This window comes from Amaranthus tricolor, chromosome 5, assembly GCF_026212465.1.
Source record: "Amaranthus tricolor cultivar Red isolate AtriRed21 chromosome 5, ASM2621246v1, whole genome shotgun sequence".
NCBI lineage: Eukaryota > Viridiplantae > Streptophyta > Magnoliopsida > Caryophyllales > Amaranthaceae > Amaranthus > Amaranthus tricolor.
Window position 1 is genome coordinate 7,645,227 of NC_080051.1, and position 26,273 is coordinate 7,671,499.

Here is a 26,273-nt window from a genome sequence, read left to right on the forward strand (position 1 = left end):
GCATATGATTATGATTTTATTATAACCACTTCAACGCAATAATATATACTAAATAGTGTTGTGCGCCAAGTTTCGAGCAAAACAAATCAAGTTTGAACTACTTTATGCGCGAAGTGCCAAAAAAAAATATAAAAACCCATAAATTGCAACTTAGCACGTAATTTCTAGCATATGACTATGATTTTAAATTCTAACCACTTAAACACTATAATATATATATATATATATATATATATATATATATATATATATATATATATATATATATATATATATATATATATATATATATATATATATATATATATATATATATATATATATATATATATATATATATATATATATATATATATATATATATATATATATATATATATATATATATATATATATATCAAATTGTGTTGTGTGCAGAGTTTCGTGCAAAATAGACCAAGTTTGATCTACTTTATGCGCGAAAGTGCCAAAAAAGCTTAAAAACCCATAAAATAGCAACTTAGCACGTAATTTCTAGAATACGACTATGATTTTCAATTCTAACCACTTCAACACAATAATATATATACTAAATAGTGTTGTTTGCCAAGTTTCGTGCAAAACAAACCAAGTTTGATCTACTTTATGCGTGAAAGTGCGAAAAAAGCTTAAAAACCCATAAAATCGAAACATAGCACGTAATTTCTAGCTTATGATTATGATTTTCAATTCTAACTACTTCAACAAAATCATATACATTAAATAGTGTTGTATGCCAAGTTTATTGCAAAACAAACCAAATTTGAGCTACTTTATGCGCGAAAGTGCCAAATAAGCTTAAAAACCTATAAAATCGCAACTTAACACCAAATTTCAAGCATATGCCTATGATTTTCAATTCTAACCACTTCAACACAAAAATATATACTAAATAGTGTTTTGTGCCAAGTTTCGTGCAAAACAAACCAAGTTTGATCTACTATGTGCGGGAAAGTGCCAAAAAAGTTTAAAAACCTATAAAATCGCAACTTAGCACGTAATTTCTAGCATATGACTATGATTTTTAATTCTAACTAATTCAACAAAATAATATATATTAAATAGTGTTGTGTGCAATGTTTCGTGCAAAACAAATCAAGTTTGATCTATTTTATGCTCGAAAGTGCCAAAAAAGCTTAAAAACCCAAAAAATCGCAACTTAACACGTAGTTTCTAGCATATGACTATGAATTTGAATTCTAACCACTTCAACACAATAATATTAACTAAATAGTGTTGTGTGTCAAGTTTCGTGCAAAACAAACCACGTTTGATCTACTTTATACGAGAAAGTGCCAAATAAGCTTAAAAACCCATAAAATCGAAACTTAACTCGTAATTTCTAACATATGAATATGATTTTCAATTCTAACCACTTAAACACAAGAACATATATTAAATATTGTTGTGTGCTAAGTTTCGTGCAAAACAAACCAAGTTTGATCTACTTTATGCGCGAAAGTGCCAAAAAAGCTAAAAAACCCATAAAATCGCAACTTAACACGTAATTTCTAGCATATGACTATGAATTAAAATTCTAACCACTTCCACACAATAATATTTACCAAATAGTGTTGTGTGCCATGTTTCGCGCAAAACAACCCAAGTTTGAGCTACTTTATGCGCGAAAGTGCCAAATAAGCTTAAAACCCTATAAAATCGCAACTTAACACGTAATTTCTAGTATAAGACTATGATTTTTAATTCTAACCACTTCAACACAAAAATAAATTCAAAATAGAGTTGTTTGCAGAGTTTCGTGTAAAACAAATCAAGTTTGATCTACTTTATGTGGGAAAGTGCCAAAAAAAGCTAAAAAAACCCTTAAAATCGCAACTTAGCACCTATTTCTAGCATAAGTCTATGATTTTCAATTCTAACTACTTCAAAAAATAAATATATACTAAATAGTGTTGTGTGCTAAGTTTCGTGCAAAAAAGACCAAGTTTGATCTACTTTATGCGCGAAAGTGCCAAAAAAGCATAAAACCCATAAAATCGCAACTTAGCACGTAACTTTTAGCATATGACTATGATTTTAAATTCTAATCACTTCAACACAATAATATATACCAAATAGTGTTGTGCGCCAAGTTTCGTGCAAGAAAAACCAAGTTTGATCTACTTTATGCGCAAAAGTGCCAAATAAGCTTAAAAACTCATAAAATCTCAACTTAGTACGTAATTTCTAGCAAATGACTATGATTTTCAATTCTAACCACTTCAACACAAAAATATATACTAAATAGTGTTATGTGCCAAGTTTAGTGCAAAACAAAATAAATTTGATTTACTTCATGCGGGAAAGTGAAAAAAAAGCTTAAAAACCCATAAAATCGCAACTTAGCAAGTAATTTGTAGCATGTGACTATGATTTTCAATTCTAATTACTTCAACAAAATAATATATATTAAATAGTGTTGTGTGCCAATTTTAATGAAAAACAAACCACGTTAGATCTACTTCATGAGCGAAAGTTCCCATAAACCTTAAAAACCAATAAAATCGCAACTTAGCACGAAATTTCTAGCATATGACTATGATTTTCAATTCTAACTACATCAACACAAAAATATATACCAAATAGTGTCGTGTGCCATGTTTTGTGCAAAACAAATCAAGTTTGAGCTACTTTATGCGCGAAAGTGCCAAATAAGTTTAAAAAAAACCCATAAAATTGCAACTTAATACGTAATTTCAAGCATATGAGTACAATTTTCATTTCTAAATACTTCAACACAACAAAATAGTGTTCTATGCCAAGTTTTATGAAAAACAAACCACGTTTGATCTACTTAATGCGCGAAAGTGCCAAAAAAGCTTAAAAACCTATAAAATCGCAACATAACACGTAATTTCTAGCATATGACAATAATTTTTTTCAATTCTAACCACTTCAACACAATAATATATACTTGATAGTGTTGTGTGCCAAGTTTAATGAAAAACAAACCACGTTAGATCTACTTCATGAGCGAAAGTGCCCAAAAAGCTTAATAACCCATAAAATCGCATCTTAGCACGTAATTTCTAGCATATGACTATGTTTTAAATTTTAACCACTTCAACAGAATAATATATAGCAAATAGTGTTGTGTGCCAAGTTTCGTGCAAAACAAACCAAGTTTGAGCTACTTTATGCGCAAAAGTGCAAAATAAGCTTAAAAACCCATAAAATCGATACTTAACACGTAATTTCTAGTATATGACTATGATTTTATTATAACCACTTCAATGCAATAATATATACTAAATAGTGTTGTGTGCCAAGTTTCGTGCAAAACAAATCAAGTTTGAACTACTTTATGTGCGATAGTGCCAATAAAACGTAAAAACCCATAAATTGTAACTTAGCACGTAATTTCGAGCATATGACTATGATTATAAATTCTAACAACTTAAAAACAATAATAAAAATACCAAATTGTGTGATGTGCCAAGTTTCGTGCAAAACAAACCAAGTTTGAGCTACTTTATGCGCGAAAGTGCAAAAAAAGCTAAAAAACCATATAATCGCAACTTAGCACGTAATTTCTAGCATATGACTATGATTTTTAATTCCAACCACTTCCACACAATTATATATACCAAATAGTGTTGTGTGCCAGGTTTCGTGCAGAACGAACCAAGTTTGAGCTACTTTGTGCGTGCAAGTGCCAAAAAAGCCTAAAAACCCATAAAATCGCAACTTAACACGTAATTTCAAGCTTATGACTAGAATATGACTATGATTTTCAATTCTAACCACTTCAACACAATAATATATATACCAAATAGTGTTGTGTGCCAAATTTCGTGCGAAACAAACCAAGTTTGATCTACTTTCTGCGGGAAAGTGCCAAAAAAGTTTAAAAACCCATAAAATCGAAACTTAGCACGTAATTTCTAGCATATGACTATGATTTTCAATTCTAACTACTTCAACAAAATCATATATACTAAATAGTGTTGTGTGCCAAGTTTCGTGCAAAACAAACCAAGTTTGATCTACTTTATGCACGGAAGTGCCAAAAAAGCTTAAAAACTCATAAAATCGCAACTTAACACGTAATTTCTAGCATATGGCTATGAATTTCAATTCTAACCACTTTAGCAGAATAATATATACCAAATAGTGTTGTGTGCAAAGTTTAGTTCAAAACATACCAAGTTTGAGCTACTTTATGCGCGAAAGTGCCAAATAAGTTTAAAAATCCATAAAATCGCAACTTTACACGTAATTTCAAGCATATGACTATGATGTTAAATTATAACCACTTTAACACAATAATATATACTAAATAGTGTTGTGTGCCAAGTTTCGTGCAAAACAAACCAAGTTTGATCTGCTTTATGCACGAAAGTGCCAAAAAAGCTTAAAAACCCATAAAATCGTAACTTAGCACGTAATTTGTAGAATATGACTATGATTTTCAATTCTAACCACTTCAACACAATAATATATATACTAAATAGTGTTGTGTGCCAAGTTTCGTGCGAAACAAACCAAGTTTGATCTAGTTTATGGGGGAAAGTGCCAAAAAATCTTAAAAATCCATAAAATCGCAACTTAGCACGTAATTTCTAGCAAATCACTATGATTTTCAATTCTAACTACTTCAAAAAAATCATATATACTAAATTGTGTTGTGTGCCAAGTTTCGTGCAAAACAAACCCAGTTTGACCTACTTTATGCGCGAAAGTGCCCAAAAAGCTTAAAAACCAATAAAATTGCAACTTAACACGTAATTTCTAGCATATGACTATGAATTTCAATTCTAACCACTTCAACAGAATAATATACACCAAATAGTGTCGTGTGCCAAGTTTCGTGTAAAACAAATCAAGTTTGAGCTACTTTATGCTCGAAAGTGCCAAATAAGCTTAAAAGTCCATAATATCGCAACATAACACGTAATTTCTGGTAGATGACTATGATTTTCAATTCTAACCACTTCAACACAAAAATATATACTAAATAGTGTTGTGAGCCAAGTTTCGTGCAAAACAAACCAAGTTTGAACTACTTTATGCGGGAAAGCGCCAAAAAAGCATAAAAACCAATAAAATCGCAACTTAACACGTTATTTTTAGCATATGACTATGATTTTCAATTCTAACCATTTCAACACAATAATATATACCAAATAGTGTTGTGTGCCAAGTTTTATGCAAAACAAATCAAGTTTGAGCTACTTTATGCGCGAAAAGGCCAAATAAGCTTAAAAATCCTATAAAATCGCAATTTATTACGTAATTTCTAGCATATGACTAAAATTTTCATTTTTAACTACTTAAACACAAGAATATATACTAAATAGTGTTGTAGGCCAAGTTTTGTGCAAAACTAACCACGTTTGATCTACTTTATGCGCGAAAGTGCCAAAAATGCTTAAAAACCCATAAAATTGCAACATAACACATAATTTCTAGCATATGACTACAATTTGCAATTCTAAGCACTTCGAGACAATAATATATACTAAATGGTGTTTTGTGCCAAGTTTCGTGCAAAACAAACCAAGTTTTATCTACTTTATGCGCGAAAGTGCCAAAAAAGCTTAAAAACCAATAAAATCGAAACATAACTTGTAGTTTTTAGCATAGGCTAGGATTTTCAATTCTAACAACTTCAACACAATAATATATATATATATATATATATATATATATATATATATATATATATATATATATATATATATATATATATCTATATATATGTATATATATATATATATACATATATATATATATATATACATATATATATATATATATATATACATATATATATATATATATATATACATATAATATATATATATATACATATATATATATATATATATATATATATATATATATATATATATATATATATATATATTTATATTAAATAGTGTTGTATGCCAACTTTCGTGCAAAACAAACCACGTTAGATCTACTTCATGCGGGAAAGTTCCCAAAAAGCTTAAAAACCAATAATATCGCAACTTAGAACGTAATTTCTAGCATATGACTATGATTTTCAATTCTAACCACGTCTACACAATAATATATACCAAATAGTGTCGTGTGCCCAGTTTCGTGTAAAACAAATCAAGTTTGAGCTACTTTATGCGCGAAAGTGCCAAATAAGCATAAAACCCATAAAATCGCAACTTAATACGTATTTTCAAGCATATGACTACAGTTTTCATTTCTAACTACTTTAACACAACAATATATACTAAATAGAGTTGTATGCCAAGTTTTGTGCAAAACAAACCACGTTTGATCTACTTTATGCACGAAAGTGCCAAAAAAGCTTAAAAACCCATAAAATCGCAACATAACACGTAATTTCTAGCATATGACTATGATTTTAAATTATAACCACTTCAACACAATAATATATAGTTAATAATGTTGTGTGCTAAGTTTCATGCAAAACAAACCACGTTAGATCTACTTCATGCACGAAAGTGCCCAAAAAGCTTAAAAACCCATAAAATCGCATCTTAGCACGTAAAATATGGCTATGATTTTAAATTCTAACCACTTCAACACAATAATATACCAAATAGTTGTTGTGTGCCATTTTTCGTGCAAAACAAACCAAGTTTGAGCAATTTTATGCGTGAAAGTGAAAAAAAAGCTTAAAAACCCATAAAATCACAACTTAACACGTAATTTCTAGCATATGATTATGATTTTATTATAACCACTTCAACGCAATAATATATAGTAAATAGTGTTGTGCGCCAAGTTTCGAGCAAAACAAATCAAGTTTGAACTACTTTATGCGCGAAAGTGCCAAAAAAAAAAATATAAGAACCCATAAATTGCAACTTAGCACGTAATTTCTAGCATATGACTATGATTTTAAATTCTAACCACTTAAACACAATAATATATATATATATATATATATATATATATATATATATATATATATATATATATATATATATATATATCAAATTGTGTTGTGTGCCAAGTTTCGTGCAAAATAGACCAAGTTTGATCTATTTTATGCGCGAAAGTGCCAAAAAAGCTTAAAAACCCATAAAATAGCAACTTAGCACGTAATTTCTAGAATACGACTATGATTTTTAATTCTAACCACTTCAACACAATAATATGTATACTAAATAGTGTTGTTTGCCAAGTTTCGTGCAAAATAAACCAAGTTTGATCTACTTTATGCGTGAAAGTGCGAAAAAAGCTTAAAAACCCATAAAATCGAAACATAACATGTAATTTCTAGCTTATGATTATGATTTTCAATTCTAACTACTTCAACAAAATCATATACATTAAATAGTGTTGTGTGCCAAGTTTATTGCAAAACAAACAAAATTTGAGCTACTTTATGCGCGAAAGTGCCAAATAAGCTTAAAAACCTATAAAATCGCAACTTAACACGGAATTTCTAGCGTATGACTATGACTTTCAATTCTAACCACTTCAAAACAAAAATATATATATTAAATAGTGTTGTGTGCCAAGTTTCGTGCAAAACAAACTAAGTTTGATCTAATATGTGTGGGAAAATGCAAAAAAAGCTTAAAAACCCATAAAATAGCAACTCAGCACGTAATTTCTAGCATATGACTATGATTTTCAATTCTAACTACTTCAACAAAACCATATATACTAAATAATGTTGTGTGCCAAGTTTCGTGCAAAAGAAACCAAGTTTGAACTACTTTATGCTCGAAAGTGCCAAATAAGCTTAAAAACCTATAAAATCGCAACTTAACACGAAATTTCTATCATATGACTATGATTTTCAATTCTAACCACTTCAACACAAAAATATATACTAAATAGTGTTTTGCGCCAAGTTTCGTGCAAAACAAACCAAGTTTGATCTACAATGTGCGGTTATGTGCCAAAAAAGCTTAAAAACCTATAAACTTAGCACGTTATTTCTAGCATATGACTATGATTTTTAATTCTAACTACTTCAATAAAATAATATATACTAAATAGTGTTGTGTGCCATGTTTCGTGCAAAACAAATCAAGTTTGATCTATTTTATGCGCGAAATAGCCAAAAAAGTTTAAAAACCCAAAAAATCGCAAAATCGCAACTTAACACGTAGTTTCTAGCATATGACTATGAATTTAAATTCTAACCACTTCAACACAATAATATTTACTAAATAGTGTTGTGTGTCAAGTTTCGAGCAAAACAAATCACGTTTGATCTACTTTATATGCGAAAGTGCCAAAAAAGGTTAAAAACCCATAAAATCGCAACGTAACACGTAATTTCTAGCATATGATAATGATTTTCAATTATAACCACTTCAACACAATAATATATAGTTAATAGTGTTGTGTGCCAAGTTTCATGCAAAACAAATCACGTTAGATCTACTTCATTCACGAAAGTGCCCAAAAAGCTTAAAAACCCATAAAATCGCTTCTTAGCACGTAATTTCAAGCATATGACTATGATTTTCAATTCTAAGCACTTCAACACAATAATATATACCAAATAGTTGTTGTGTGCCAAGTTTCGTGCAAAACAAACCAAGTTTGATCAACTTTATGCGCGAAAGTGCCAAAAAAGCTTAAAAACCCATAAAATTGCAACATAACACGTAATTTCTAGCATATGACTACAATTTTCAATTCTAAGCACTTCAACACAATAATATATACTAAATAGTGTTTTGTGCCAAGTTTCGTGCAAAACAAACCAAGTTTTATCTACTTTATGCGCGAAAGTGCCAAAAAAGCTTAAAAACCCATAAAATCGAAACATAACATGTAGTTTCTTGCATAGGACTAGAATTTTCAATTCTTACAACTTCAACACAATAGTATATATATATATATATATATATATATATATATATATATATATATATATATACACACACACACACACACACACACATAAATATATATATATATATATATATATATATATATATATATATATATATATATATATATATATATATATATATATATATATATTAAATAGTGTTGTATGCCAACTTTCGTGCAAAACAAACCACGTTAGATCTACTTCATGCGCGAAAGTTTCCAAAAAGCTTAAAAACCAATAAAATCGCAACTTAAAACGTAATTTCTAGCATATGACTATGATTTTCAATTCTAACCACTTCAACACAATAATATATCCCAAATAGTGTCGTGTGCCAAGATTCGTGTAAAACAAATCAAGTTTGAGCTACTTTATGTCGAAATTCCCAAATAAGCATAAAAACCCATAAAATCACAACTTAATACGTAATTTCAAGCATATGACAACAATTTTCATTTCGAACTACTTTAACACAACAATATATACTAAACAGAGTTGTATGCCAAGTTTTGTGCAAAACAAACCATGTTTGATCTACTTTATGCACGAAAGTTCTAAAAAAGCTTTAAAACCCATAAAATCGTAACATAACACGTAATTTCTAGCATATGACTATGATTTTCAATTATAACCACTTCAACACAATAATATATAGTTAATAGTGTTGTGTGGCAAGTTTCATGCAAAATAAACACGTTAGATCTACTTCATGCACGAAAGTGCCCAAAAACCTTAAAAACCCATAAAATCGCATCTTAGCACGTAATTTCTAGCATATGACTATGATTTTCAATTCTAACCACTTCAACACAATAATATATACCAAATAGTTGTTGTGTGCCATGTTTCGGGCAAAACAAACTAAGTTTGAGCAATTTTATGCGTGAAAGAGCCAAAAAAGGTTTAAAACCCATAAAATCCCAACTTAACATGTAATTTCTAGCAAATGACTATGATTTTATTATAACCACTTCAACGCAATAACATATACTAAATAGTGTTGTGTGCCAAGTTTCGTGCAAAACAAATCATGTTTGAACTACTTTATGCGCGAAAGTGCCAAAAAAACTTAAAAACCCATAAATTGCAACTTAGCACGTAATTTCTAGCATATGACTATGATTTTAAATTCTAACCACTTAAACACAATAATATATATATCAAATTGTGTTGTGTGCCAAGTTTCGTGCAAAACAAACCAAGTTTGAGCTACTTTAAGCGCGAAAGTGCCAAAAAAGCTAAAAAACCATAAAATCGCAACTTAAAACGTAATTTAAAGCATATGACTATGATTTTCAATTATAACAACGTTAACACAATAATATATACTAAATAGTGTTGTATGTCAAGTTTTGAGCAAAACAAACCATGTTTGATCTACTTTATACGAGAAACTTTCCATTCTAACCACTTCAAAACAAAAATATATACTAAATAGTGTTGTGTGCAAGTTTCGTGCAAAACAAACATAGTTTGATCTACTTTGTGCGGGAAAGTGCCAAAAAAGCTTAAAAACCCATAAAATCGCAACTTAGCACGTAATTTCTAGCATATGACTATGATTTTCAATTCTAACTACTTCAACAAAACCATATATACTAAATAGTGTTGTGTGCCAAGTTTCGTGCAAAACAAACCAAGTTTGAGCTACTTTATGCTGTAAAGTGCCAAATAAGCTTAAAAACCTATAAAATCGCAACTTAACACCAAATTTCTAGCATATGCCTATGATTTTCAATTCTAACCACTTCAACACAAAAATATACACAAAATAGTGTTTTGTGCCAAGTTTCGTGCAAAACAAACCAAGTTTGATCTACTATGTGCGGGAAAGTGCTAAAAAAGCTCAAAAACCTATAAAATCGCAACTTAGCACGTAATTTCTAGCATATGACTATGATTTTTAATTCTAACTAATTCAACAAAATAATATATATTAAATAGTGTTGTGTGCAATGTTTCGTGCAAAACAAATCAAGTTTGATCTATTTTATGCTCGAAAGTGCCAAAAAAGCTTAAAAACCCAAAAAATCGCAACTTAACACGTAGTTTCTAGCATATGACTATGAATTTCAATTCTAACCACTTCAACACAATAATATTAACTAAATAGTGTTGTGTGTCATGTTTCGTGCAAAACAAACCACGTTTGATCTACTTTATACGAGAAAGTGCCAAATAAGCTTAAAAACCCATAAAATCGAAACTTAATTCGTAATTTCTAACATATGAATATGATTTTCAATTCTAACCACTTAAACACAAGAACATATATTAAATATTTTTGTGTGCCAAGTTTCGTGCAAAACAAACCAAGTTTGATCTACTTTATGCGCGAAAGTGCCAAAAAAGCTAAAAAACCCATAAAATCGCAACTTAACACGTAATTTCTAGCATATGACTATGAATTAAAATTCTAACCACTTCCACACAATAATATTTACCAAATAGTGTTGTGTGCCATGTTTCGCGCAAAACAACCCAAGTTTGAGCTACTTTATGCGCGAAAGTGCCAAATAAGCTTAAAACCCTATAAAATCGCAACTTAACACGTAATTTCTAGTATAAGACTATGATTTTTAATTCTAACCACTTCAACACAAAAATAAATTCAAAATAGTGTTGTTTGTAGAGTTTCGTGTAAAACAAATCAAGTTTGATCTACTTTATGTGGGAAAGTGCCAAAAAAGCTAAAAAAACCCTTAAAATCGCAACTTAGCACCTATTTCTAGCATAAGTCTATGATTTTCAATTCTAACTACTTCAAAAAATAAATATATACTAAATAGTGTTGTGTGCTAAGTTTCGTGCAAAAAAGACCAAGTTTGATCTACTTTATGCGCGAAAGTGCTAAAAAAGCATAAAACCCATAAAATCGCAACTTAGCACGTAACTTTTAGCATATGACTATGATTTTAAATTCTAATCACTTCAACACAATAATATATACCAAATAGTGTTGTGCGCCAAGTTTCGTGCAAGAAAAACCAAGTTTGATCTACTTTATGCGCGAAAGTGCCAAATAAGCTTAAAAACTCATAAAATCTCAACTTAGTACGTAATTTCTAGCAAATGACTATGATTTTCAATTCTAACCACTTCAACACAAAAATATATACTAAATAGTGTTATGTGCCAAGTTTCGTGCAAAACAAAATAAATTTGATTTACTTCATGCGGGAAAGTGAAAAAAAAGCTTAAAAACCCATAAAATCGCAACTTAGCAAGTAATTTATAGCATGTGACTATGATTTTCAATTCTAATTACTTCAACAAAATAATATATATTAAATAGTGTTGTGTGCCAAGTTTCGTGCAAAACAAACCAAGTTTGATCTACTTTATGCGCGAAAGTGCCAAAAAAGCATAAAAACCCATAAAATCGGAACTTAGCACGTAATTTCTAGCATATGACTATGAATTTCAATTCTATCCATTTCAACACAATAATATATACGAAAGAGTGTTGTTTACCAAGTTTCTTGCAATACAAACCAAGTTTGAGCTAATTCAAGCGCGAAAGTGCCAAATAAAAAAAAAACCATAAAATCGCAACTTAGCACGTAATTTCTAACACATGACTATGATTTTCAATTCTAACCACTTCCACACAATTATATATACCAAATAGAATTGTGTGCCAGGTTTCGTTCAAAACGAACCAAGTTTGAGCTACTTTATGCGTGAAAGTGCCAAAAAAGCCTAAAAACCCATAAAATCGCAACTTAACACATAATTTCTAGCATATGACTATGATTTTCAATTATAACCACTTTAACAAAATAATATATACTAAATAGTTTTATGTGCCAAGTTTAGTGAAAAACAAACCACGTTTGATTTACTTTATACGCGAAAGTGCCATAAAAGCTTTAAAACCAATAAAGTCGCAGCTTAGTACGTAATTCCTAGCATATGACTACGAATTTTCAATTATAACCACTTCAACACAATACTATATACCAAATAGTGTTGTGTAAGGTTTCGTGCAAAACAAACCAAGTTTGAGCTACTTAATGCGCGAAAGTGCCAAATAAGCTTAAAAACCAATAAAATCGCAACTTAACACGTAATTTCTAGCATATGACTATGATTTTACATTCTAACCACTTCAACAAAAAAAATATATACTAATTAGTGTTGTGTGCCAAGTTTCATGCAAAACCAACCAAGTTTGATCTACTTTATGCGGGAAAGTGCCAAAATAGCTTAAAAACTATAAAATCGCAACTTAGCACGTAATTTCGAGCAAATGACGATGAATTTAATTTCAAACCACTTCAAAGAAATAATATATACTAAATAGTGTTGTGTGCCAAGTTTCGTGCAAAAAAACCAAGTTTGATCTACTTTATGCGCGAAAGTGCCAAAAAAGATTAAAAACCTATAAAATTGCAACTTAGCACGTAATTTTTTGCATATGACTATGATTTTCAATTCTAACCACTTTAATACAATAACATATACTAAATAGTTTTGTGTGCTATGTTTAGTGCAAAACAAACCAAGTTTGATCTAGTTTATGCGCAAAAGTGCCAAAAAAGCTTAAAAACCCATATAATCGCAACTTGACAGGTAATTTCTAGCATATGACTATGATTTTCATTTCTAACCACTTCAACACAATAATTTATACTAAATAGTGTTATGTTCCAAGTTTCGTGCAAACAAAACACGTTTGATCAACTTTATGCATGAATGTGCCAAAAAAGCTTAAAAACCCATTAAATAATAACATAACACGTAATTTCTAGCATATGACTATAATTTTCAATTCTAACCACTTCAACACAATAATATATACTAAATAGTGTTTTGTGCCAAGTTTCGTGCAAAACAAACCAAGTTTAATCTACTTTATGCGCGAAAGTGCCAAAAAAGCATAAAAACCCATAAAATCGCAACTTAACACGTAATTTCTAGCATACGAGTATAATTTTTTTATAACCACTTCAATGCAATAATATATACTAAATAGTGTTGTGTGCGAAGTTTCGTGCAAAACAAACCAAGTTTGATTTACTTTATGCATGAAACTGGCAAAAAAGCTTAAAAACCCATAAAGTCGCAACTTAACACGTAATTCTGCATATGACTATGGTTTTCATTTTATACCAATTCAACACAATAAAATATACTAAATAGTGTGGTGTGCCAAGATTCGTGAAAAACAAACCAAGTTTAATCTACTTTATGCGCGAAAGTGGCAAAAAAGCTTGAAAACCCATAAAATCGCAACTTAACACTTAATTTCTAGCATATGAGTATGATTTTATTATAACCACTTCAACGCAATAATAAATACTAAATAGTGTTGTGTGCCAAGTTTCGTGCAAAACAATTAAAGTTTGAGCTACTTTATGCGTAAAAGTACCAAATAAGCTTAAAAACCCATAAAATCGTAATTTAACACGTAATTTCTAACATATGACTATGATTTTCAATTCTAACCACTTCAACACAAAAATATATACTAAATAGTGTTGTGTGCCAAGTTTAGTGCAAAACAAATCAAGTTTTATCTACTTTATGCGCGACAGTGCCAAAAAAGCTTAAAAACCCATAAAATCGCAACTTAACACGTTATTTCTTGCATATTACTATGATTTTCATTTTTAACCACTTTACACAATAATATATATACTAAATAGTATTGTGTGCCAAGTTTCGTGCAAAAAAAACCACATTTGATCTACTTTATGCGCGAAAGTGCCTAAAAAAGCTTAAAACCCATATAATCGCAACTTAGTACGTAATTTCTAGCACATGACGATGATTGTAAAATCTAACTACTTCAATAAAATAATATATACTAAATAGTGTTGTGTGCTAAGTTTCGTGCAAAACAAACCAAGTTTTATCTACTTTATGCGCGAAAGTGCCAAAAAAGCTAAAAAACCAATAAAATCACAACTTAGCACGTAATTTTTAGCACGTAATTTTTAGCATATGACTAGGATTTTCAATTCTAACCACTTCAATACAATAATATATACTAAATATTTTTGTGTGCCAAGTTTAGTGCAAAACAAACCAAGTTTGATCTACTTTATGCGCGAAAGTGCCAAAAAAGCTTAAAAACCCATAAAATCGTAACTTAACACGTAATTTCTACCATATGACTATGATTTTCATTTCTAACCACTTCAACACAAAAATATATACTAAATAGTGTTGTGTGCCCAGTTTCGTGCAAAACAAACCAAGTTTGAGCTACTTAATGCGTGAAAGTGCCAAAAAAGCTTAAAAACCCATAAAATCGCAACTTAGCACGTAATTTTTAGCATATGACTATGATTTTCAAATCTAACCACTTCAATATGATATCGTATTGTGTGCCACGGTTTTTTCAAAACAAACCAAGTTTGAACTACTTTATGCGCGAAAGTGCCAAAAAAGCTTAAAAACCTATAAAATCGCAACTTAGAACGTAATTTTTAGCATATGACTAAGATTTTCATTTCTAACCACTTCAATACAATAATATACTAAATAGTTTTTTGTGCCAAGTGTCGTACAAAACAAACCATGTTTGATCAACTTTATGCGTGAAAGTGCCAAAAAAGCTTAAAAACCCATAAAATCATAACATAAAACGTAATTTCTAGCATATGACTATGAGTTTCAATTCTAACCACTTCAACACAATAATATATACTAAATAGTGTTTTGTGCCAAGTTTCGTGCAAAACAAACCAAGTTTAATCTACTTTATGCGCGAAAGTGCTTAAAAAGCATAAAAACCCTTAAAATCGCAACTTGACGCGTAATTTCTAGCATGTAAGTATTATTTTATTATAACCACTTGATGGCAATAATATATACTAAATAGTGTTGTGTGCCAAGTTTCGTGCAAAACAAACCAAGTTTGATCTACTTTATGCGCGAAAGTGGCAAAAAAGTTTAAAAATCCATAAAATCATAACATAACACGTAATTTCTAGCATATGACTATGATTTTCATTTGAAACCACTTCAACATAATAATATATACTAAATAGTTTTGTGTGCAAAGTTTCATGCAAAACAAACCACGTTTGTTAACCTTTATGCATGAAAGTGCCTAAAAATCTTAAAAACCCATAAAATCATAACATAACACGTAATTTCTAGCATATGACTATGATTTTCAATTCTAACCACTTCAACACAATAATATATACTAAATTGTGTTTTGTGCCAAGTTTCGTGCAAAACAAACCAAGTTTAATCTACTTTATGCGCGAAAGTGTCAAAAAAGCTTAAAAACCCATAAAATTGCAACTTAGCACGTAATTTCTAGCATATGATTACGATTGTAAATTTTAACTACTTCAAAAAAATAATATATACTAAATAGTGTTGTGTGCCAAGTTTCGTGCAAAACAAACCAAGTTTGATCTACTTTATGCGCGAAGTGCCAAAAAAGCTTAAAAACCCATAAAATAACAACTTAGCATGTAATTTGTAGCATATGACTATGATTTTCAATTCTAACCACTTCAATACAATAATATATACTAAATAGTTTTGTGTGCGAAGTTTAGTGCAAAACAAACCAAGTTTGATCTACTTTATGGGCGAAAGTGCCAAAAAAGCTTAAAAACCCATAAAATCGCAACTTAACACGTAATTTCTAGCATATGACTATGATTTTCATATCTAACCAGTTTAACACAATAATATATACTTAATAGTATTGTGTACCAAGTTTCGTGCAAAACAAACCACGTTTGATCTTCTTTATGCGCGAAAGTGCCAAAAAAGCTTTAAAACCCATAAAATTTCAACTTAGCACGTAATTTCTAGCGTATGACTATGATTGTCAATTCTAACTACTTAAAAAAAATAATATATACTAAATAGTGTTGTATGCCAAGTTTCGTGCAAAACAAACCAAGTATTATCTACTTTATGCGTAAAAGTGTCAAAAAAGCTTAAAAACCCATAAAATCACAACTTAGCACGTAATTTTTAGCATATGACTATGATTTTCAATTCTAACCACTTCAATATAATAATATATACTAAATAGTTTTGTGTGCAAAGTTTAGTGCAAAACAAAGCAAGTTTGATCTACTTTATGCGCGAAAGTGCCAAAAAAGCTTAAAAACCCATAAAACCGCAACTGAACACGTAATTTCTTGCATATGACTATGATTTTCATTTCTAGCCACTTTAACACAATAATATATATAATAAATAGTATTGTGTACCAAGTTTCATGCAAAACAAAACACGTTTGATCTACTTTATGCGCAAAAGTGCCAAAAAAGCTTTAAAACCCATAAAATTGCAACTTAGCACGTAATTTCTAGCGTATGACTATGATTGTCAATTCTAACTACTTCAAAAAAATAATATATACCAAATAGTGTTGTGTGCAAAGTTTCGTGCAAAACAAACCAAGTTTGATCTACTTTATGCGCGAAGTGCCAAAAAAGCTTAAAAACCCTTAAAATCACAACTTAACACGTAATTTTTAGCATATGATTATGATTTTCAATTCTAACCACTTCAATACTGTAATATATACTAAATAGTTTTCTGTGCCAAGTTTATTGCAAAACAAACCAAGTTAGTTCTACTTTATGCGCGAAAGTTGCAAAAAAGCTTCAAAACCCATAAAATCGCAACTTATCACGCAATTTCTAGCATATGACTAAGATTTTCATTTCTAACCATTTGAACACAAAAATTTATACTAAATAGTGTTGTGTGCCATGTTTCGTGCAAAACAAACTAATTTTGAGCTACTTTATGCGTGAAAGTGGCAAAAAAGTTAAAAAACCTATAAAATCGCAACTTAGCACGTAATTTTTAGAATATGAGTATGATTTTCAATTCTAACCACTTCAATACAATAATATATACTAAATAGTTTTGTGTGCCAAGTTTAGTAGAAAACAAACCAAGTTTGAGCTACTTTATGCGTGAAAGTGCCAAAAAAGCTTTAAAACCCATAAAATCGCAAGTTAGCACGTAATTTTTAGCATATGACTATGATTTTCAATTCTAACCACTTCAAAATGATATTGTATTGTGTGCCAAGTTTGGATCAAAACAAACCAAGTTTGATCTACTTTATGCGCGAAACTGCCAAAAAAGCTTAAAAACCCATAAAATCGCAGCTTAACACGTAATTTCTAGCATATGACTATGAAGTTAATTTCTAACCACTTCAACAAAATAATATATTCTAAATAGTGTTGTGCGCTAAGTTTCGTGCAAAAAAAACGAAGTTTAATCTACTTTATGCGCGAAAATGCCAAAAAAGCTTAAAAACCTATGAAATCGCAATTTAGCACGTAAATTTTAGCATATGACTATGATTTTCAATTCTAACCACTTTAATACAATAACATATATTAAATATTTTTGTGTGCTAAGTTTAGTGCAAAACAAACAAAGTTTGATCTTCTTTATGCGCGAAAGTGCCAAAAAAGCTTAAAAACCCATATAATCGCAACTTAATAGGTATTTCTAGCATATGACTATGATTTTCATTTCTAACCACTTCAACACAATAATATATACTAAATAGTGTTGTGTTCCTAGTTTCGTTTAAAACAAACCACGTTTGATCAACTTTATGCGTGAATGTGCCAAAAAAGCTTAAAAACCCATTAAATTATAACATAACACGTAATTTCTAGCATATGACTATAATTTTCAATTCTAACCACTTCAACACAATAATATATATAAAATAGAGTTTTGTGCCAAGTTTCGTGCAAAACAAACCAAGTTTAATCTACTTTATGTGCGAAAGTGTCAAAAAAGCATAAAAACCCCTAAAATCGCAACTTAACACGTAATTTGTAGTATATGTGTATAATTTTTTTATAACCACTTCAATGCAATAATATATACAAAATAGTGTTGTGTTCCAATTTTCGTGCAAAACAAACCAAGTTTTATCTACTTTATGCGCGAAATTGCCAAAAAAGCTTAAAAACCCATGAAATCGCAACTTAACACGTAATTTCTTGCATATGACTATGATTATCATTTTTAAGCACTTTAACACAATAATATATATACTAAATACTATTGTGTGCCAGGTTTTGTGCAAAACAATCCAAGTTTGATCTACTTTATGCGCGAAAGTGCCAAAAAAGCTTAAAAACCCATAAAATTGCAACTTAGCACGTAATTTCTAGCATATGACTACGATTGTAAATTCTAACTACTTCAAAAAAATAATATATACTAAATAGTGTTGTATGCCAACTTTTGTACAAAACAAACCAAGTTTGATCTACTTTATGCGCGAAGTGCCAAAAAAGCTTAAAAACCTATAAAATCACAATTTAGCATGTAATTTGTAGCATATGACTATGATTTTCAATTCTAACAACTTCAATACAATAATATATACTAAATAGTTTTGTGTGCGAAGTTTAGTGCAAAACAGTCCAAGTTTGATCTACTTTATGCGCGAAAGTGTTTAAAAAGCTTAAAAACCCATAAAATCGCAACTTAACACGTAATTTCTAGCATATGATTATGATTTTCATTTCTAACCACTTTAACACAATAATTTATACTGAATAGTATTGTATGCCAAGTTTCGTGCAAAACAAACCACGTTTGATCTTCTTTATGCGCGAAAGTGCCGAAAAAGCTTAAAAATCCATATAATCGCAACTTAACACGCAATTTCTAGCATATGAGTACGATTTGCATTTCTAACCACTTCAACAAAATAATATATACTAAATAGTGTTGTGTGCCACGTTTCGTGCAGAACAAACCACGTTTGATCTACTTTATGTGCGAAAGTGCCAAAAAAGCATAAAAACCCATAAAATCATAACATAACACCTAATTCCTAGCATATGACTATGATTTTCTATTCTAAAAACTTCAACACAATAATATATATACTAAATAGTGTTGTATGCCTAGTTTCGTGCAAGACGAACAAGGTTTAAGCAACTTTATGTGCGAAATTGCTAAAAAAAGCCTAAAATCCTGTAAAATCGAAACTTAACACGTAATTTCTCGCATATGACTATGATTTTAAATTATAACCAATTTAACACAATAATATATACTAAATAGTGTTGTGTTTCAAGTTTCGTGCAAAACAAACTAAGTTTGATCTACTTTATGCGCGAAAGAGCCAAAAAAGCTTAAAAACCCATAAATCGCAACTTAGCACGTAATTTCTAGCATTTGACTATGATTTTCAATTCTAACCACTTCAACACAATAATATATATATATATATATATATATACTAAATAGTGTTATGTGCCATGCATCTATCAAAACGAACCAAGTTTGATCTACTTTATGCGCGAAAGTTTTAAAAAGCTTAAAAGCCCATAAAATGGCAACTTAGCACGTAATTTCTAGCATATGACTATGAATTTAAATTCTAACCAGTTCAACACAATAATATATACCAAATAGTGTTGTGTGCCATGTTTCTTGCAAAACAAACCAAGTTTGATCTACTTTATGCGCGAAAATGCCAAAAAAGCTTAAAAAACCCATTAAATGATAACTTAGCACGTATTGTTTAGCATATAACTATGATTTTCAATTCTAACCACTTCAATACAATAATATTTACTAAATAGTTTTGTGTGCCAAGTTTAGTGCAAAACAAACCAAGTTTGATCAACTTTAAGCGCGAAATTTCAAAAAAAAGCTTAAAAAGCCATAAAATCGCAACTTAACACGTAATTCCTGCATATGACTATGATTTTCATTTCTAAACACTTCAACACAATAATATATACTAAATAGTGTTGTGTCGCATGTTTCGTGCAAAACAAACCAACTTTGATCGATATTATGCGCGAAACTGCCAAAAAAGCTTAAAAACCCATAAAATCGCAACTTCACACGTAATTTTGCATATGACTATGGTTTTTATTTCTAACCACTTCAACACAATAATATATACTAAATAGTGTTGTGTGCCAAGATTCGTGAAAAACAAACCAAGTTTAATCTACTTTATGCGCGAAAGTGCCAAAACAGCTTAAAAACCCATAAAATCGCAACTTAAGACGTAATTTCTAGCATATGAGTATGATTTTATTATAACCACTTCAACGCAATAATATATACTAAATAGTTGTGCCAACTTTTGTGCAAAACAAATCAAGTTTGAGCTACTTTATGCGCGAAAGTGCCAAATAAGCTTAAAAACACATAAAATCGTAACTTAACACGTAATTTCTAGCATATGACTAAGATTTTCAATTCTAACCACTTCAACACAAAAATATATACTAAATATTATTGTGTGCCAAGTTTCGTGCAAATCAAACGAAGTTTGATCTACTTTATGCGGGAAATCGCCAAAAAAGCTTAAAAACCCATAAAATTGCAACTTAGCACGTAATTTCTAGCATATGAATTTGATTGTCAATTCTAACTACTTCAAAAAAATAATATATACTAAATAGTGTAGAGTGCCAAGTTTCGTGCAAAACAAACCAAGTTTGATCTACTTTATGCTCGAAAGTGCCAAAAAAGCTTAAAAACCCATAAAATTGCGACTTAACACGTAATTTCTAGCATATGAGTATGAATTTATTATAACCACTTAAACGCAATAATATATACTAAATAGTGTTGTGTGCCAAGTTTTGTGCAAAGCAAATCAAGTTTGAGCTACTTCATGCGCGAAAGTGCCAAAATAAGCTTAAAAACCAATAAAATCGTAACTTAACACGTAATTTCTAGCATATGACTATATTTTCAATTCTAACCACTTCAACAAAAAAAATATATACTAAATAGTGTTCTGTGCCAAGTTTCGTGCAAATCAAACAAAGTTTGATCTACTTTATGCGGAAAAGTGCCAAAAAAGCATAAAAAACCCATAAAATTGCAACTTAGCACGTAAATTGTAGCATATGAATATGATTTTCAATTCTAACTACTTCAAAAAAGTAATATAATACTAAATAGTGTAGTGTACCAAGTTTCGTGCAAAACAAACCAAGTTTGATCTACTTTATGCGCGAAATTGCCAAAAAAGCTTAAAAACCCATGAAATCGCAACTTAACACGTAATTTCTTCCATATGACTATGATTTTCATTTTTAACCACTTTAACACCATAATATATATACTAAATACTATTGTGTGCCAAGTTTCGTGCAAAACAAACCAAGTTTGATCTACTTTATGCGCGAAAGTGCCAAAAAAGCTTAAAAACCCATAAAATTGCAGCTTTGCACGTAATTTCTAGCATATGACTACGATTGTAAATTCTAACTACTTCAAAAAAATAACATATACTAAATAGTGTTGTGTGCCAATTTTTGTGCAAAACAAACCAAGTTTGATCTACTTTATGCGCGAAGTGCCAAAAAAGCTTAAAAACCCATGAAATCGCAACTTAACACGTAATTTCTTGCATATGACTATGATTATCATTTTTAAGCACTTTAACACAATAATATATATACTAAATACTATTGTGTGCCAGGTTTTGTGCAAAACAATCCAAGTTTGATCTACTTTATGCGCGAAAGTGCCAAAAAAGCTTAAAAACCCATAAAATTGCAACTTAGCACGTAATTTCTAGCATATGACTACGATTGTAAATTCTAACTACTTCAAAAAAATAATATATACTAAATAGTGTTGTATGCCAAGTTTTGTACAAAACAAACCAAGTTTGATCTACTTTATGCGCGAAGTGCCAAAAAAGCTTAAAAACCTATAAAATCACAATTTAGCATGTAATTTGTAGCATATGACTATGATTTTCAATTCTAACAACTTCAATACAATAATATATACTAAATAGTTTTGTGTGCGAAGTTTAGTGCAAAACATTCCAAGTTTGATCTACTTTATGCGCGAAAGTGTTTAAAAAGCTTAAAAACCCATAAAATCGCAACTTAACACGTAATTTCTAGCATATGATTATGATTTTCATTTCTAACCACTTTAACACAATAATTTATACTGAATAGTATTGTATGCCAAGTTTCGTGCAAAACAAACCACGTTTGATCTTCTTTATGCGCGAAAGTGCCGAAAAAGCTTAAAAATCCATATAATCGCAACTTAACACGCAATTTCTAGCATATGAGTACGATTTGCATTTCTAACCACTTCAACAAAATAATATATACTAAATGGTGTTTGTGTGCCACGTTTCGTGCAAAACAAACCACGTTTGATCTACTTTATGTGCGAAAGTGCCAAAAAAGCATAAAAACCCATAAAATCATAACATAACACCTAATTCCTAGCATATGACTATGATTTTCTATTCTAAAAACTTCAACACAATAATATATATACTAAATAGTGTTGTATGCCTAGTTTCGTGCAAGACGAACAAGGTTTAAGCAACTTTATGTGCGAAATTGCTAAAAAAAGCCTAAAATCCTGTAAAATCGAAACTTAACACGTAATTTCTCGCATATGACTATGATTTTAAATTATAACCAATTTAACACAATATATATATACTAAATAGTGTTGTGTTTCAAGTTTCGTGCAAAACAAACTAAGTTTGATCTACTTTATGCGCGAAAGAGCCAAAAAAGCTTAAAAACCCATAAATCGCAACTTAGCACGTAATTTCTAGCATTTGACTATGATTTTCTATTCTAACCACTTCAACACAATAATATATATATATATATATATATATATATATATATATATATATATATATATATATATATATATATATATATATATATATATATATATATATATATATATATATATATATATATATATATATATATATATATATATATATATATATATATATATATATATATATATATATATATACTAAATAGTGTTATGTGCCATGCTTCTATCAAAACGAACCAAGTTTGATCTACTTTATGCGCGAAAGTTTTAAAAAGCTTAAAAACCCATAAAATGGCAACTTAGCACGTAATTTCTAACATATGACTATGAATTTAAATTCTAACCAGTTCAACACAATAATATATACCAAATAGTGTTGTGTGCAATGTTTCTTGCAAAACAAACCAAGTTTGATCTACTTTATGCGCGAAAATGCCAAAAAAGCTTAAAAAACCCATTAAATGATAACTTAGCACGTATTGTTTAGCATATAACTATGATTTTCAATTCTAACCACTTCAATACAATAATATTTACTAAATAGTTTTGTGTGCCAAGTTTAGTGCAAAACAAACCAAGTTTGATCAACTTTAAGCGCGAAATGTCAAAAAAAAGCTTAAAAAGCCATAAAATCGCAACTTAACACGTAATTCCTGCATATGACTATGATTTTCATTTCTAAACACTTCAACACAATAATATATACTAAATAGTGTTGTGTCGCATGTTTCGTGCAAAACAAACCAACTTTGATCGATATTATGCGCGAAACTGCCAAAAAAGCTTAAAAAACCCATAAAATCGCAACTTCACACGTAATTTTGCATATGACTATGGTTTTTATTTCTAACCACTTCAACACAATAATATATACTAAATAGTGTTGTGTGCCAAGATTCGTGAAAAACAAACCAAGTTTAATCTACTTTATGCGCGAAAGTGCCAAAACAGCTTAAAAACCCATAAAATCGCAACTTAAGACGTAATTTCTAGCATATGAGTATGATTTTATTATAACCACTTCAACGCAATAATATATACTAAATAGTGTTGTGTGCCAACTTTTGTGCAAAACAAATCAAGTTTGAGCTACTTTATGCGCGAAAGTGCCAAATAAGCTTAAAAACACATAAAATCGTAACTTAACACGTAATTTCTAGCATATGACTAAGATTTTCAATTCTAACCACTTCAACACAAAAATATATACTAAATATTATTGTGTGCCAAGTTTCGTGCAAATCAAACGAAGTTTGATCTACTTTATGCGGGAAATCGCCAAAAAAGCATAAAAACCCATAAAATTGCAACTTAGCACGTAATTTCTAGCATATGAATTTGATTGTCAATTCTAACTACTTCAAAAAAATAATATATACTAAATAGTGTAGTGTGCCAAGTTTCGTGCAAAACAAACCAAGTTTGATCTACTTTATGCTCGAAAGTGCCAAAAAAGCTTAAAAACCCATAAAATTGCGACTTAACACGTAATTTCTAGCATATGAGTATGAATTTATTATAACCACTTAAACGCAATAATATATACTAAATAGTGTTGTGTGCCAAGTTTTGTGCAAAACAAATCAAGTTTGAGCTACTTCATGCGCGAAAGTGCCAAATAAGCTTAAAAACCAATAAAATCGTAACTTAACACGTAATTTCTAGCATATGACTATAATTTTCAATTCTAACCACTTCAACAAAAAAATATATACTAAATAGTGTTCTGTGCCAAGTTTCGTGCATATCAAACAAAGTTTGATCTACTTTATGCGGAAAAGTGCCAAAAAAGCATAAAAACCCATAAAATTGCAACTTAGCACGTAAATTCTAGCATATGAATATGATTTTCAATTCTAACTACTTCAAAAAAGTAATATATACTAAATAGTGTAGTGTACCAAGTTTCGTGCAAAACAAACCAAGTTTGATCTACTTTATGCGCGAAATTGCCAAAAAAGCTTAAAAACCCATGAAATCGCAACTTAACACGTAATTTCTTGCATATGACTATGATATTCATTTTTAACCACTTTAACACCATAATATATATACTAAATACTATTGTGTGCCAAGTTTCGTGCAAAACAAACCAAGTTTGATCTACTTTATGCGCGAAAGTGCCAAAAAAGCTTAAAAACCCATAAAATTGCAGCTTTGCACGTAATTTCTAGCATATGACTACGATTGTAAATTCTAACTACTTCAAAAAAATAACATATACTAAATAGTGTTGTGTGCCAATTTTTGTGCAAAACAAACCAAGTTTGATCTACTTTATGCGCGAAGTGCCAAAAAAGCTTAAAAACCCATAAAATCACAACTTAGCATGTAATTTGTACCATATGACTATGATTTTCAATTCTATCCACTTCAATACAATAACATATACTAAATAGTTTTGTGTGCGAAGTTTAGTGCAAAACATTCCAAGTTTGATCTACTTTATGCGCGAAAGTGCCCGAAAAAGCTTAAAAACCCATAAAATTGCAACTTAACACGTAATTTCTAGCATATGATTTTGATTTTCATTTCTAACCACTTTAACACAATAATTTATACTGAATAGTATTGTGTGCCAAGTTTCGTGCAAAACAAACCACGTTTGATCTTCTTTATGCGCGAAAGTGCCAAAAAAGCTTAAAAACCCATATAATCGAAACTTAACACGTAATTTCTAGCATATGACTACGATTTGCATTTCTAACCATTTCAACAAAATAATATATACTAAATAGTGTTGTGTGCCACGTTTCGTGCAAAACAAACCACGTTTGATCTACGTTATGTGCGAAAGTACCAAAAAAGCTTAAAAACTCATAAAATCGTAACATAACACCTAATTCCTAGCATATGACTATGATTTTCTATTCTA